This window comes from Oncorhynchus mykiss, chromosome 28 (genome assembly GCF_057628025.1).
Source record: "Oncorhynchus mykiss isolate SJ-2025 chromosome 28, ASM5762802v1, whole genome shotgun sequence".
Classification (NCBI taxonomy): Eukaryota; Metazoa; Chordata; class Actinopteri; order Salmoniformes; family Salmonidae; genus Oncorhynchus; species Oncorhynchus mykiss.
The window spans coordinates 42,328,358-42,345,912 of NC_143049.1; the positions used below are offsets into that span (position 1 = coordinate 42,328,358).

General features: G+C 41.8%; 1 long non-coding RNA gene and 1 pseudogene across 2 annotated transcripts in view; one reads left to right on the forward strand and one right to left on the reverse strand.

Annotated features, from left to right (window-relative positions):
• Nucleotides 1–5,137: 5,137 nt before the first annotated feature.
• LOC110508257 (serine/threonine-protein kinase MAK-like) overlaps nt 5,138–17,555 on the forward strand; it is a 50,573-nt pseudogene continuing 38,155 nt past the window's right edge. Inside the window, exons 1-2 of the transcript XR_016492982.1 lie at nt 5,138–5,308; nt 14,401–14,540. The product of XR_016492982.1 is annotated as a serine/threonine-protein kinase MAK-like (transcript). The remainder of the gene's footprint in view (nt 5,309–14,400; nt 14,541–17,555) is intronic.
• On the reverse strand, nt 7,386–9,698 carry LOC118944871 (uncharacterized). The gene is made up of 2 exons (XR_005040272.2): nt 8,850–9,698; nt 7,386–8,153 (listed from the first exon to the last, which is right to left on the reverse strand). It is a non-coding gene; the product is annotated as an uncharacterized LOC118944871 (long non-coding RNA).

Genomic DNA, 17,555 nt, shown 5'->3' on the forward strand with positions numbered 1-17,555 from the left:
TAGGCAGCAGCCTCTCTATGTTAGTGATGACTGTTTAACAGTCTGATGCCCTTGAGATAGAAGCTGTTTTTCAGTCTTCTGGATGGTAGCGGGGTGAACAGGCAGTGGCTCGGGTGGTTGTTGTCCTTGATTATCTCTTTGGCCTTCCTGTGACATCGGGTGCTGTAGGTGTCCTGGAGGGCAGGTAGTTTGCCCCCCTGGTGATGCGTTGTGCAGACCGCACCACCCTCTGGAGAGCCCTGCGGTTGTGGGCGGTGCAGTTGCCATACCAGGTGGTGATGCTCTCAATTGTGCGTCTGTAAATGTTTGTGAGGGTTTTAGGTGACAAGCCAAATTTCTTCAGCCTCCTGAGGTCCTTCTTCACCACACTATCTGTGTGGGTGGACCATTTTCTGCTATGCCAGTAGTTGTGATGCTGTCTATAGATATAGGCCTAGGCATTGTGAAAGGCATGTTGTTGCTGATGGTCTTGTGTATCTGTTATGTCACCCTGTAGCCTTCTACTGTATAGTTCGCCATGCTGACTATCCCACGGCTGCCACCAGTGTAGCAGTTGGAGGAAAATCTACTGGGCCTGGGTGGTACTTGAACTAGCGGCCTGGTGGTTACAGTCAAGTGTGTAGCCTATCACCTGTGGGAAAACAGAAAGGAAAACACTGCTGCTCGCGCTCCCAGGTGATATTTATTTATAACAACGATTCGACCCTTAGGTCTTTGTCAGGGATCCAGGGGCAGTACCCTGTGACATCACTTCCACCCTTAGGTCTTCATCAGGGATCCAGGGGCAGTACCCAGTGACATCACTTCCACCCTTAGGTCTTCATCAGGGATCCAGAGGCAGTACCCAGCGACATCACTTCCACCCTTAGGTCTTCATCAGGGATCCAGGGGCAGTACCCAGTGACATCACTTCCACCCTTAGGTCTTCATCAGGGATCCAGGGGCAGTACCCAGTGACATCACTTCCACCCTTAGGTCTTCATCAGGGATCCACTGGCAGTACCCAGTGACATCACTTCCACCCTTAGGTCTTCATCAGGGATCCAGGGGCAGTACCCTGTGACATCACTTCCACCCTTAGGTCTTCATCAGGGATCCAGGGGCAGTACCCAGCGACATCACTTCCACCCTTAGGTCTTTGTCAGGGATCCAGGGGCAGTACCCTGTGACATCACTTCCACCCTTAGGTCTTCATCAGGGATCCAGGGGCAGTACCCAGTGACATCACTTCCACCCTTAGGTCTTCATCAGGGATCCAGAGGCAGTACCCAGCGACATCACTTCCACCCTTAGGTCTTCATCAGGGATCCAGGGGCAGTACCCAGTGACATCACTTCCACCCTTAGGTCTTCATCAGGGATCCAGGGGCAGTACCCAGTGACATCACTTCCACCCTTAGGTCTTCATCAGGGATCCAGGGGCAGTACCCAGTGACATCACTTCCACCCTTAGGTCTTCATCAGGGATCCAGGGGCAGTACCCTGTGACATCACTTCCTAAAACATGTGTCACAGTTCCACAATATTACAATTCAATGTATCAAACATATATGATCATACACAGGGAATGTTATCAATATGTACAGTAATATACAGTACTACAAATTAAACACAATTTGGACATATTGAAACTATGAAAACGGTTTTGAGTCAAACTCCTCGTTAAGGCCAAGAGGAGACAGTGTGTTGAGCCTGTGAGTCCAGAAAGATTCCCTTTGAAGAAGGGATGTCCCCTCCCACCTGCATGACATCTTTAACATTTCTATTCCAATGTTTCTCAGAGATACTCATAGGATGTCCAGCTGGTACAAAATGAGCAGCAACCTGATGTTTTGTCTCACCTGTCCGTATGTTGCTGCGGTGCTCACTGATCTGGATCTTAAGGCTTCTACGGGGTTTTCCCTTTGTAAGACAGACCACTTGGACATTTCAACATGTAAATAACATTGGTGGACATGCAGGTAATTAGGCCCTTTGATCTTAAATCTTTGTCCTGTGGGGGGTTGTGGGTAAATGAGTTACATTTGTACGTGAAGCTGCATTGATGACGTTGGCCACATTTGTAATTACCCTCCAGAACTTTGTCCACTAAAGTTTCCCTTTTCTCTGGTGGGTAATCAGATGTTACCACAATATTTCTCATGTTTAGGGGACTTTTAAAAAATTTATTAAAACGTGGGGGATATTTAAAAATGGGTTTCAATTGTGGGTCAGTATCAACAATGTACCAGTGCTTCCTGATACTGTTCTTAAATGCCTTCCCCAGTGGTGAGTATTGGGTAAAGCATGATGGGACACGTTCTGCACAGGCTTCCAACTGTGTTCCACCTTCAAAACGATCATTGGGCATGTTTTACCCAATTGTCTTTGTACCCCCTTTGCTTAAATCTTTGTGTTGAGGTCCGTGGTCTGTTTCTGATAAGAAGCATCAGATCTGCATATTCTTCTGATATGACTGTATTGACTTATAGGGAGACTTTTAATAAGTGGACGTGGATGAAAGCTGTCACTTCTAAGGAGGGTCTTCCTGTCCGTAGGTTTCCTGTAGAGATCTGTAGAGAGGGAGGTTTTGTCCTTAACAAACCATCACATCATGAAAACTGATTTGTGATCGGTCATAGTTAATGGTGACGTGAAGGCGTTCATTCGTAGAGTTTAGATAAGCATGGAATTCCAAAAAGGTCTTCCTGGCTGCCTGTATAGATCACGGAAATGTCATCCAAATATCTCAGAATTAGGAGAAGATTAGAGAGAGAAAAGGGTTAAGGATTCAGCACCACGTGTTTTTCATTCATTCCTAGATATTGATTAGCATAATTAGCGGCCATAGTGCTCCGCATCGCTGTCCCTTTTGGTCTGAAGGGAAAAGTCTCCTCTGTAGAGAAAATCTTTGGAGGTTAGTACCAGTTTAGCCAAGTCCACAATACACATTGGTGCTAGGAAGAGCATTAGGTGGATGTTCATTGAGGTAGAACATGAGGGCCTCTAGGCCACCCTGATGGGGGATGTTAGTATATAGACTGGTGACATCAAAAGTACACAGAATCTAATTTTCAGGTATATGGTCCACAGATTTCAAAAGATTAATAAAATCAAGAGTGCCTAGTATACGTGGGGACGGAGATCACCCAGGGTTTCACAAAATGGTCTACAAAAGTAGAGATATTCTCTGTCAGAGATCCGGACCTACTCACAATGGGCCTGCCTGTAGTATAGGTGGTGTCATGCTCTTGTGAATTTTGGGTAGAGCGTATATGACAGGTGTTTGGGCAGTCAACTTTCATAAACTTATATTCTGTTTTTGTCCTTTCCCCTTCATCGTTTTTTGGGGGACAATTTATCATGGATCAGAGACTTAAATTGATTAGTAGGGTCATTTTGGGAGTCTTTTGTAAAAATGCATCATCACTAAGTTGTCTCAGAATTGCCTTTTCATTGTCTGCTGCGTTTAGTATCACTGTTGCACCTCCTTTGTTGTCAGGTTTTGTAATGATACTGGAGTCCTTTTTCAGTTCCATAAGAGTGTTCTTCAGCTTTTTTAGCCTATCACCTGTGCCATAAAAGTCTGGGCCTCTTGAGAGAGGCAGTAGAACACTCACATGCAAGGCTTGAATGAGGTTGGGGTTAGTGTCTGGGGTTAGAGAAAAAGTTTGTGTGATATATGCAGACCTGCAATTTGTGAAGAATCTGTGCACCTGGAACGCACCCAAATTGAGAGGCAGTTTTGTACCACTAGATGGCGCTAATGTATTACAAAAAAGATGAAGGTGGGAAACATTTATTTACTTTATGTTTGCCTTGTTTACATTTATTTTAACGATGGTAACATATTCTTCCCAAACTAAGGGCTGTCCTCCTGATGCTTTCTCTCTTTAAAAGATGACTTTACCTTGTCTTTGAACTACAAGTCCCATAAAGCATTGTGTTTATCATTCTGACAGCATTCTCCAGTCTCCCCTCTATAGAGCCCCACAGTGGAGATTTCATAATGCCCATAAAACCTAGCGGTCAAACAGGGAAATTGTTCCAATCGTTTTTCCACAGTTCATTTTTCACATAGGTACATTTAGAAACACTTAAAATAAGGGCTGTGTTTTGTGTAGACTCACCCTGGCGTGACGTTTGGATCACCATGTCAATCAGACAAGGGGACTTATCAATATATTCATCTCTATTTACTCTGACTTGAAAAGGCTAATTAGCATCAACGTAGAAAGACATCATGCAAAACTACATATCCCTGCAAACACCTGTACGTCATCGCTAGCTGACACCTTTGCTAATGGTATTGTGTACATTTAAAACTTGCACAGGACAGTTCATAGAATTTTACATTTAAAGAAATGTTGCCAATATATTCATTACTACATTTAGCTAACATAGTTAATCCAGAGATTCTTACCGTTGCCTCGATTCGTCAGTCTCATCCAGATCCTAAATGGGATTTCTAGTTCTTTCTGATAGCCACATTAGCAGCTAATTAGCATTTTGGGGGTGGGGTATATACAGGTGAAAAATATTGATAAAAGTCACCTTTATTCTAGGGAGATTTACACAGTTATCAAAACGTCACACCAGGGTGAGCCTACACAAAACAAAGCCCTAATTTTCTAAAATTCCCTATGGGAAAAATGAATGGAACCCTTTCCCTGTTTGACCGCTAGGTGTTATGGGTATTATGACTCATACTGTGGTACTCTATGGTCCCCAGTTGCCAGAGATACTTTTGAGGAGATGGGAAACTCTGTTGAAGCCCATCTAGGTGATTCTGGGAAAGGCGAGCACTCCTTCAAGAAGCGAATAGGAGTCAATTGGGCGCCAGCTCCAAAAAAACACAACATGAACATCGTCAAACAAAAAGTACAACATTACACATATTTTCCAAGATGTAAGATAATTAACTTGCGATCTGTAATATTCTATATATTTGCCACCTTGACATAACGTACTTTCGAGGAAAATAGGCACTTTTCTCGACTCATACGCTGATTTTTTAGAAGGGATTGCGTGACGATTTTCTTAGCAACCACGTGACGAGACATGACAACGTGAACGCGATTGGTCAAAAGTCTGCTGGGGTGGGGCGTTTAAACGTTCCGCCATTCTTTGTCCAATGGGATTTCTAATCTCCCCTTCCTGTAATATTTCTGCCGTTGCCAAGGACAACGGAAGCCGCTCCTGTACAATAAGGAAGTTATTGTTATTGTACTGTCTTCGCCGCTGCATTATTATTATTTTTTTACAAAACAGAAACTCATCTTGCTTTATTCTTGGACTAATAAGGGGACAAAAACAAAATGTCTTTATTGGTAGGTATGCTAAGGTAATACCACAGTTTCTGAATGTTGCATGAGAACGGTGTTGTTTATGGTAGGCCAATTTAATGATGTGTGTTATTTATGTGTTTGTTTATCTTGTTAACTAGCCAACGCTAGCTAGCTAACAGGTCAGTAGTAGTTAAGGGTTGTTGCTTATTACGTAGGTATATTATGTATGCCCCCCTGACAATATTTATTTTACTTTCTCTCTGTTTGAGGGACTTTCTAATCTGGTAGGATGGAGAGTAGAGGTCTATATAGGATTAGAGAAATGTCTACGGCAGCCAATATATGTCAGAGAAAGAACAAGAACTCACTTGTTTATTCAACAACATTCAACACAGACAAGTCATTCATTTTGAAGTTGTCTGTTTTTAATGGCCAAATTGTGTGCAGGCTGGCCAGGGTTGTACCAAATGACTGTTGGTAGGCTGTATCCAGCGCTACAGGCTAGCCCAATCAGGACCTGTTTTCACCTGGAGTAATCAGTTAAAGCCTCTTTGCTGGTTTCCCCTGTAACCTCAAGGACCAGTTGCATAAAACATCTTCAGTTAATTTCCCCCTTAAAGTCAGTTGCACAACATTTTTTAAGGCGAATTTCTCCCTTAAAGTGAAAAATGTATCGGTGCCCATGAGGTCCCTTAAGTGTTTCATTCACTACCCACGCTGTAAAGTATAAACTAATAACCAGGAAGCAAGTACAGGGAGTGAATGTAATCAATTTAATTTAATAAACGAACATGTAACAAAACAAGAACCTCGAGTAGTGTACATACATGAAACATATAAACAGAAACAATAACGCCTGAGGAAAGAACCAAAGGGAGTGACAGATATATGGGAAGTAATCGAGTCCAGGTGAGTCTCATGAACGATGGGTCAAATCGTCGTACCGATTTATTACACAATTAATGTACTCGACAGCTCGGGGATTCGATCCGGCAACCACACGGCTAGCTGCCTGCCGCCCTAGGCATACCTAAAGCCGCTACTGCTTGTAATTATCATTTTTCACTTGCTTTCTTCAAGTGTCAAATGTCATTTTTACACGTGATTTTTTCACTTGTCCAGTGTGTTTACAGGCGGGTTGAACACCTGTTATGGGCATTCCACACGCGTTCATTACACCTGTTCAGCCTAATGGGGAAGGAATGGCGTTTTTGGATAATCGCCAAAAAACAACTTATTTGGTAGCGAACGTCACTTTTTTTTTAAGCATTTATGAATTTTTTAAAAAGGCACATAAAGACTTCATAATTCACAAAGGTATTTTTCCATTTTAATTAGCTATCCATCATTTTTCCTTGTCTAAAGTATCAAGTGTGTGTGTGTGTGTGTGTGTGTGTGTATATATACAGAGTTATGACTCTTTCCATCCACCAGATGGCATTGTTTTGCGACAAGTTCCAACTTTTCCAAAACCCCATCTGTTTGATGAATACATTGAAGTAATAACAAGTCACTATACTTTCCAAACCACAGAGGCTGGATTCAAATGTTTTCTAAAAAAGGAGGCAGGACCAGGGTGCACAACATTTGAGATAATTAAGCTTCTTTTGTGCGTATGGAAAATGTCTGGGATCTTTTATTTCAGCTCATGAAACAGGAGACCAACACTTCACATGTTGTTTATGTTTTTGTTCAGTGTATACACTACGTCCATGTGAAAATGTGGTTCAAATTGAGACGTCACCGCTCAAGTTGGTAATCCAATGTTTTGAAAATAGCTGGCTGTCCATCTGCCCAATACATAACATGTACAGATCTGATTATCTTAAGGATACCTCTGTACAGTTTCTTTTGTCATTGATAGGATGTACATTTAACCTACTTATTCCCTGACATTGTCCAAGTTCTGATTTCTCATTAATTCTCCCTTCCTCCTCCAATGAATTCCATATTACCCACTTCCTCACCAGACAGTAGCAACAAACTATTAGAAACGGTGCTAATTTCATTCATCAACATTTAAAAAAAAAAAGGGTAGTAGACATTTTCCCGATCATAGTCTAGCTCAAAACTAATGAAACTGTTTCAGCATGTAAAAAGTAACAGTACAACCATAAAATGAGTTTTGACTGAGATATTTAATAAATGTTTAAAAACAATACATACTATAGACCTGCTAAATTACTCACATCCAGCATAAAAAACGGAAACAGAATAAACTAAAATAATTCTGTATTCATTTCAGATGTAACAATTGTTCATGAAGCAAACATTGTATGCCTTGGTGAAAATGTGGGAGAAAGAAGCTGTCTGTTTTCCTCCCCCTCCTTCATCCGTGGTGCTCGTTCAACTTAGCATTTGGAGATTCCTGTGAACAGTCATAAACATGTCATTCTGAACAGCAACATCTTCCTAATAAGAATTTAGACCAGTTGACAATTCAACCGAATTCAGTCTTGTTCATGTTGATGACCAGTACAACATGAGACAGATAACAAGACATGGTATATCAGACCGAACACCCCGGGTATGAGTCAATATTACATGTTTACTGTTGCAATTACGTTGGTAACCTTGGGGATTTGTAGTATATGGCCAATATACCATGGCTAAGGGCTGTGTCCAGGCATGACGCAACGCGTATACAGCCCTAAGCCGTGGTATATTGTCCATATACCACAAACCCCTGAGGTGCCTTATTACTTAAATATAACACAGATGCATGTGCGGTTTCAAATAATGTTACTACTACTAGCTTGCTCTCGCCCTGCTTCTCCTAGACATGTTTATCTGATATTGCTAGTTGTTATTGTTCTAGCTTGCTCATCCAAAGCAGGCTTTTGTCCTCTTCTTCAGATGCTTTGACCTCCTGATCATCATGTTGTGGCTGTAACATGGACAATGCATTAGAACAACTAGATTCACTCTTAGGAAAAAAGTGTTCCAGAAAGGTTCTTCAGCTGTCCCCATAGTATAACCCTTTTTGATTCCCGGTAGAACCCCTTTGGGTTCCATGTAGAACCCTCTGTGGAAAGGGTTATACATGTAACAAAACATGGTTCTACCTGGAACAAAACATGGTTCTACCTGGAACAAAACATGGTTCTACTTGGAACAAAACATGGTTCTACCTGGAACCAACAAGGGTTCTACTTGGAACAAAACATGGTTCCACCTGGAACCATCAAGGGTTCTACTTGGAACAAAACATGGTTCTACCTGGAACCAACAAGGGTTCTACATAAAGTTATCCTATGGGGACAGCTGAATAACTTAAGTTGTAGATACCACTTTTTTTCCTATGACTGTAGTAGCTTCATCAGATTGACATTTTCAGGACAAGCAGCTCATTTAGCAAACCAATAAAATGTCTCTCTGATATAACTAGCTAGTAATTCCTGTTCTATAGGCTTTCCTCCTCCTCGCTGGTCTGCAGATGCTTGAGTACTTTACATTTCCTAGAACTAAACAACTTTATCAGATTAGACATTTTCAGGAAAATCATCTAATTTAGCAAGCCAATAAAAATACCTATTGCATTGGTTCAACCTTGAAATATAGCTACTCAAAATAGAGATCTTACCTTTTTATCTCTGTAGCAGTTTGCTCTCACCTGGTCTGGGCACTGCACCAGCCAGATCTTATTCCCCATTCTCTATTGTCTAGATTCTGCAAGGAGCTAACCTGTTCTCCTAAACAATTTGCTAATAGTTAGGTTAGCCAACATGAGCAAATAAATCTCAGCTTGCTAACTAGCAAAGCCAACCAATTGCACAATGTAAACAATTATTTTCTAAACTAATATTAGTCTCAACCAAATGACAAGTACAACGAACTATTGCTCTGTTCCAACAACGCAACAACCATTAGTTACAGTCTAGACAGAAGACTATTGCTCTGTTCCAACAACGCAACAACCATTAGTTACAGTCTAGGCAGAAGACTATTGCTCTGTTCCAACAACGCAACAACCATTAGTTACAGTCTAGACAGAAGACTATTGCTCTGTTCCAACAACGCAACAACCATTAGTTACAGTCTAGGCAGAAGACTATTGCTCTGTTCCAACAACGCAACAACCATTAGTTACAGTCTAGACAGAAGACTATTGCTCTGTTCCAACAACGCAACAACCATTAGTTACAGTCTAGACAGAAGACTATTGCTCTGTTCCAACAACGCAACAACCATTAGTTACAGTCTAGACAGAAGACTATTGCTAACCAGCCATGCTATTGTAATGAAAATAAGCTAGCTAGCCAGCGCCAGCTTTGTAGTTGTAATGCTATTTGGGAAAATGTCGTTATAATTTCTTCCTCCATTTTTCTCAAGAACGCCTTTAGTTAATTTAAAAAATTTGATTCATATTTAGAAACATGTCCTCGCTCCCTGAGCAAGCGATTCATCGCAACAGACCGGAAGTCAAACTCACGGCGGAAATTGATGCGAGGGCTACAATGCGGTACTTTCAGACGCATGAAACGTACCTGTTACTACCCAGGTGTTCAGTGGCACAATTTCATGCGTCTGAATGTACAATATTCAAATGTTTTAATCACCTGTGAATGCACACCGAACAGGTGTAATGAACGGGTGTAAAAAATGCCCACAACAAGCGTTCATATCAAGACGATTTGAAACTCATAGCCTTCCATATAAGTAACTGGAGACAACGAGCGCCAGAGAGGAGCTGGAGTAGACGAGACAGTAATTTAGCTTGACGTGCTAGAAAATAATAGAAACAAGGATAAGAAACGTGTTTTATTGTCTTCTGAATCAAATTGTTTCTCCTGTCCTGAATGTAGAAGTTCTTCTATTTTGCGTGCTCCCACAATAAATGGCATCTTTTTTGACGAGACGTTTATTCGGTGAATAATGGTCGACTCCATGGTAACCAGAGATTCTTTCTGCCTTACATGACTTTAAACTACCATAAAACGCTTAGGTTATGCCCTTATGGCGGGTAGGAGTGTTGGGTCAGTAACCGAAAGGTTGCTGGATCGAATCCCCGAGCTGACAAGGTAAAAAATCTGTCGTTTTGCCCCTGAATAAGGCCACTGTTTCCCGGGCGCCAATGACCACCTCTGATTCAGAAGAGTTGGGTTAAATGTGAAGACATATTTCTGTTGAATGTATTCAGTTGTACAACTTACTAGGTGTCCCCCTTATCTAAGGAAATGTTTGAGGGGTTCAACACTTAAGATGTTTTTTGCAACCGGCTGTTCTGTTCTGGGCCGAGCAGACGCCAAATGAATCCACTTCCCTTCTCGAGGAGAGGAGCACTCTTTCTCTTTCTCTCACTTCCTGTATGGCTGAGCAAGGCGGTTCGAGTTCTCCACATTGAGTTACCAATTTATTTTCTTTCTTTACTTTATTAGGTCTATTTGACAGGGACAATGTATATTTATCAACATTTCTGTAAATGTGCACGATTTAGCCAACCGGGGGATCACTTTCATTCGTAGTCCCTTGGACATTCTACCACCACTACCTGAAAGGTAAAAGTGAAGAGGTGTAGTTGTTTTCTTTCTGTGTTTCTAGAAGAGATGTCCTAGCTCCCCTGTGCTTGTCGTTATTCTGATCTGAGACCCACCCCGCGGCATTGTGATCCTCATCAGTCAGTGTGTCTGTTCTCCCATAAGAAAGTAGCCTACTGTAGCTGCTGTGTGTTGACTGCTACTCATGATGACTGACTCTACTATGGGGCTGCGTTTGGGACCAGGCCCGACCTCTCCGCTGAAGGTGAAAAGAGACTCCTCAACAGCACCCTGTCTGCATTCTTTGTTCCCATCATGTGATATTTTTTTTATCACGTTTCGACCCCTGAGACTCCGCACTCTGCATTCTATGCCATTCTAGAATGCAGTGTGTGTAGTCCAGGGTCGTGCGCAGACCTTTCAGGGGCATGTGCTCAACAACAACAAAAAATCACAACATACCAAAAACCACTGTTGCAAATGTTTTTATTTTTTTAGCATAGTCCTATTTAACAGCACACTCACTCATCATCACAAATTGTAAGCAAGCTAGTTAAGTGCCTCCTAAACATGATTGGCATCGGGAAAAGAGGACGGGCTATCAGCTGATCGTTGATGTTGATGATTTATGTAAATCTGCTGGTTAGCTAGCTCGATTTCTTTTACTGATTTTTTTGATTTATATTCAATGCTCGTATCAAATAACTTAATAATATATTATTCATAAGGTTTCAACTCAATATATGATACTGGTGTTTTATGAGGATCCCTATTAGCTGTTGAGAAAGCAGCAGCTACTCTTCCTGGGGTCCACACAAAACATGAAACACAATACAGAACATTAACAGACAAAAACAGATCAAGGACAAAACTAACTAGCCTACATATCAATACATACACACAAAATATCTTGGTCCAATACGGGAGAGGTGTTGTGGCGTGAGGTGCTGCTTTATCTGTTTTTTGAAACTAGGTTTGCTGTTCATTTGAGCAATATGAGATGAGAGTTCCATACAATAACGGCTCTATATAATACTGTACACTTTCTTGAATTTGTTCTGGATTTGGAGACAGGGGAAAAGTCCCCTGGTGGCATGTCTGGTGGGGTAAGTGTCTGTGCCAGAGCTGTGTGTAAGTTTACTATGCAAACAATTTGGAGTTTTCAAAACAATGTTTCTTATTAAAAGAATAGAAAAGCGTAGAGGGCCTAGAGAGCTTCCCTGCGGTACACCATACCTTTCGTGTTTGACATTAGAGAGGCTTCCATTAAAGAAAACCCTCTGAGTTCTGTGAGATAGATAGCTTTAAATCCACGATGTGGCAGAGGTTGAAAAGACATACGTTTTCTCAACAACAAGTTACGGTCGATAAACTCAAAGGCTGCACTGAAATCTACAATCTTATTATCAATTTATTTCAACCAATCATCAGTCATTTGTGTCAGTGCAGTACATGTTAAGCTCACGGTTTGGTGACATAAGACACAAATGACTCAAGAGGGAGCCAGAGATCTAGATAACCGGAATTTTAAAAAATACTAACCTGACCAAAACCATTCTCCTCCCGCTCCTGCTAGCTTTCGCAGATTCTGCCATTACTCTCTGAAGTTGCCAGTAATAGGCTACAAGAGAAGTCGGCAACCTTTTCTCATGTGGAATGTCAATTTATCTGACCACTTCCACTGATCTGCGTGCCAGTTTTGATTTTCATTTGCACATTTTTGTGGAACAGTTTAATTTATTTTATAATAACGTCTTCATATCTCAAAATCATTGTCATGTGGATAATCAAAATTATATCAAAATCTAAATGAAAATGCAACAAACTTGAAACATTGTTATAAAATATTCGGGGTCCTCAATTTCCCATGCCAGCGAGCTCGGGACAGACACTGCTGTAGGCTATCTGCGCTAGTGATAAGAAGCAGTGCTTTACTTGGGCAGGAGCCCAGCGGAGCTGAGTATCAACACCTCACATTTTCTACTGCTTGCGCTCCTGTTCCTCTTATAGAATATCAGCTCAACAGTATTGTGGACCACCTAAATATAAACAGTACCAGCAACCAAAATGATTACCAGAACTTATTTCAGTCCAAGTCAAGCACTGATAAGAAGTAATCAGGTAGGACTATTTGTATGGTGTATCCATTGGATCAGAGCATGACATTGTTCCCTTTCACTCTGAGTGGTTATCGAAAGGGAGAGAGCTGGAAAGATCTTTCTAATACATTGAGGAACTATTGTCATTTTCAATGGATGGAAAAACAGACTTTGTTCACTTTCTGTTTGAGGTGAAGAAAACATTACTTTGAAAAGCTCCACAGCTCATTGGTGGTGGGGCGTTAACCAATCAGAAACACTATCAGATCCCCAAATGGGGACATTATTATGCCTCTGTTTTCACGCAGGCCAGGTAGCCTATAGGCCTACTTCTATGTGTAATCAGGTAGTCTATAGGCCTACTTCTATGTGTGCTCGTTCTTACTCAACATTCACAAGAGCGCTCCAAACTAAAGACAATGACTAAATTGAATTGAATTGAAAAAAACTCGTAGATGGAATGAAATAAACCAAATCCTTGTGTTACATAAGTTGTGCTCTCTGCAAACAACGTGTCCACTCCGACAACGAGAACAGGAAAAGGAATAATAATATTTTGAATTCATAACAGAAATTACTTAACCAAACAGGTGGTGGCGCCAAGTCTGGGTCAAGGGGCTCCTTAACAGCTGATATTCAGACCCCTTGGCTTTTTCCACATTTTGCTACATTTCAGCCTTATTCTAAAATGGATTAAATACATGTTCTTCCTCGTCAATCTACAGACAATACCCCATAATGACATCACAATACCCCATAATGACATCACAATACCCCATAATGACATCACAATACCCCATAATGACATCACAATACCCCATAATGACAAAGGGAAAACACGTTTCTTGAAATGTTTGCAAATGTATTAAAAATATTTAAAAAATGAAATACCTTATTTACATAATTATTCAGACCCTTTGCTCTGAGACTCGAAATTGAGCTCAGCTGCATCCTGTTTCCATTGATCATCCTTGAGATGTTTCTACAACTTGATTGGAGTCCACCTATGGTAAATTCAATTGATTGGACATTATTTGGGAAGGAACACACCTGTCTATATAAAGGTCCCACAGTTGACAGTGCATGTCAGAGCAAAAAACCAAGCCATGAGGCTGAAGGAATTGTCCGTAGAGCTCCGAGACAGGATTGTGCAGAGGCACAGATCTGGGGAAGGGTAGGTAAACATTTCTGCAGCATTGAAGGTCCCCAAGAACACAGTGGCCTCCATCATTCTTAAACGGAAGAAGTTTGGAACCACCAAGACTCCTCCAGGGGCTGGCCACCCGGCCACACTGAACAATCGGGGGACAAGGACCTTGGTCAGGGAGGTGAAAAAAACAATTGAATCCATTTTTAGAATAAGGCTGTAATGTAACAAAATGTGGAAAATGTCAAAGGGGTTTGAATACTTTCGAAATGCTCTGTATATAGTATGCAACATCCCAAATGGCACCCAATTCCCTATGTAGCTCTATTCCTGATCAAAGCAGTGCAGTATATAGAGAATAGGGCTCCATTTGCGACGTTGTAACGTTTTCCTACCCACTCTCCGCTGAAGGAGCAGCAGCAGGGTTGGAACGTGGCCCCGCGGTGGGAGATGAACCGCTATACCACCATGAGACAGCTGGGGGACGGGACCTTCGGCAGCGTGCTCATGGGCAAGAGCAACGAATCTGGAGAACTGGTGGCCATCAAGAGGTGAGGGGATGGGTGAAGGGGCTGTGGGAGGCTGTGGGGGTGGTGGGGGGGGTTGTTGGGAGGCTGTGGGGGTGAGGGGGGGTGGGGGGGTGGTGACTTCAACTGGTGACGATCATACCTCAGGATACTTCAGCTGGTGACTATCATTCCTTACCTCAGGATACTGCATTATTCAAGACTCCTCCCCATACGTTCCAGACTCCTCCCCATACGTTCCAGACTCCTCCCCATACGTTCCAGACTCCTCCCCATACGTTCCAGACTCCTCCCCATACGGTCCACTTGAAAAGCAAAAGACAGAAATAAACAAAGGAGAAGATATTTACCAAAACAGATCAGAAAAAGGTGTTAATTCAGTCCCTTTGGCTCGACACAGCACAATCTAAGCAGTCGATCCAAAGTGCTTCTCTCTGTAACAATTTCCTCACAATATTGCTACCTCTGGAGGAGAGAGAAACTTTCTCCATTCCCCAGAATTTCAAGGTAGACGCTGGGCCATGATTGACATTCACATAATGCAACACGATCGCATAGGCCATATTTTGGTGCAGATAGCCGTTTTGTGTTCAGCTATTCTTAATTTGAGTGCGCATTTTTGTCTGGTCAGTGTAAACAAGCCCACATGGGCATCTGGTCATGTAAACAACATGTGTTGTACTATTTATGACGTTTTTTTATCTTGTGTTTTTCACCAGAACTTGGGTGATAGAATACTTGTGTATGACTTGAGTTGGTACAATGTGTAGAATGACCGCAGCGGTAGAACCCATTAGGGGGACCTGGGAGTCAGGTAGGTGCAGGATTCGGGAGCACACTGTGCACAACGTGGTGTCTGATGTTGCGACCCCGTCCTAAAGCATATCAGGGGAGGGTTAGACACAAAGGCCTTTTTAGCGAGGGGTTACTCTGGAGAATGTGGAGCGAGGGGTTACTCTGGAGAATGTGGAGCGAGGGGTTACTCTGGAGAATGTGGAGCGAGGGGTTACTCTGGAGAATGTGGAGCGAGGGGTTACTCTGGAGAATGTGGAGCGAGGGGTTACTCTGGTGAATGTGGAGCGAGGGGTTACTCTGGTGAATGTGGAGCGAGGGGTTACTCTGGAGAATGTGGAGCGAGGGGTTACTCTGGAGAATGTGGAGCGAGGGGTTACTCTGGAGAATGTGGAGCGAGGGGTTACTCTGGAGAATGTGGAGCGAGGGGTTACTCTGGAGAATGTGGAGCGAGGGGTTACTCTGGAGAATGTGCCGGTGTTTGAGGATCACACTTTTTATCTGTGAGGGTGGCTTTATCATTCTCTCGTGCTCGCTTATGAGCCATGTCGAGGAGACTATCACTATAGCCGTGTTCCATGTCTAGGGGTGTCATGCGTTTTACTATAGATTAAGTGAAAAATGACTTGCTGTTTTATAAAATAAATTCTCTGATTTAATATTACCTGATTAAACTAATCATGTAAATGTAATTAACTAGGAAGTCGGGGCACCACGGAATAATCTTTATAGAGCTGTTATTTTCAGAATAAACTCTTAAAGACCTGGTAATCTTTCATATCAATAGCAGTCAATTATTAATCGTCACCTTATTCAGTCTCATCTGAGCATCGTAAAATTCTTGGTTATCTTCGCGAACCCTGGCTAGCAAGTTGAATCAGCAATAGTTAGTTTAATTATTTATTTAGTTTAATTATTTAATTGTTTAGTTTAATTATTTATTTACTAAATAGCTAATCACACATAATTACATATACACAAGATGGATCATACATTGATTACTAATTATGTCATAAAAGAAAACGTCCCTAGTGGATGGAACCAATTTGATGGCTGGTTACAGAAAGAAAGGGGGTTGGGTTTGAATGAAAGAGCGGGAAGACTGAAGAAAATAAGGATTGGGTCTCTATGAAGCTGTGCTATCATATGCATTCTAAATAACCGCCCATTCGGAAAAGGAAAATGCAAGAAATATATTTACTCTGAGCTGTGCTTCAATAGATTGGTCGAAGATGGAAGGCTGAGCAGCAGAGCAGAGAGCTCCCTTGTCCTTTGAATAATATTTCTGGGTGGATACGTTGTAGTCTGTCGTCGTGTGGTAGAATGGATACGTTGTAGCACCCTGTCGTTCTGAAGAGATTGTCTGTCCTTCCCTAGGCCACGCACATTTTACAGTAGCACCATGTCGTTCTAAAGAGATTGTCTGTCCTTCCCTAGGCCACGCACATTTTACAGTTGCTGCTGATACATCCTAGACGTAGAGTTATCACTTCTTTAGTGAATAAGAGTTCAAAGTTCATACCAAGTTGCCATACAATGAGCTCATGCTATATTCTGGCTGGTATAATCGAAATTCATCCTTCCAGATCGTCACCTCCACGTTAAAAATCCCCCTTTTTAACGTATGGACACCAGTCCTCACGTCATCGGGAACACAGTGTTAATTTTGTTAGGTTGTAGTCGTTTAACCATTCGCAACTAGAGCTCATGCTGAGGTTTGTTTAGTTTGCCGTGAATTGGGTCAAGGGGGCTCTTACAGAAATGTAGAAAAGGGGTTTGTTCATTTACAACCAATGCCTATTCGCGTGGGTGTGGCCACTGAGTGAGCATATTTTACTTATGAAAACAATTCTCTCATATTAAAAACTAAAATTACATTTAATTTTTTCACAAATAGTTTTATATTTAAACATTTAAATTGCACAATAATTCCATGTAAATCTGATAACTAGAATGTGTAGACTTTCCGAGATACAGTTTGTCGTCCTATCATCAGTAAAAATGTCCCAGATGACAACTGATCTGACATCATATTCTTTAAGTACCAACGGATACTTTCTACTGGTTGGATTACCGAAATATGGTTCCGTTTCCCAACCTTTTGATGTTACCATACTCTCTGTTAACAAAGAGCTTTCAAAGAGTCCATTCTGTAGAGTAGAGTGAGAAAAGGGGGAAAGCTATTTATGGAGGTCATAAACCTCACCAACAGGGCAACGTCATGACAGGGGACTATGACTGTATCCT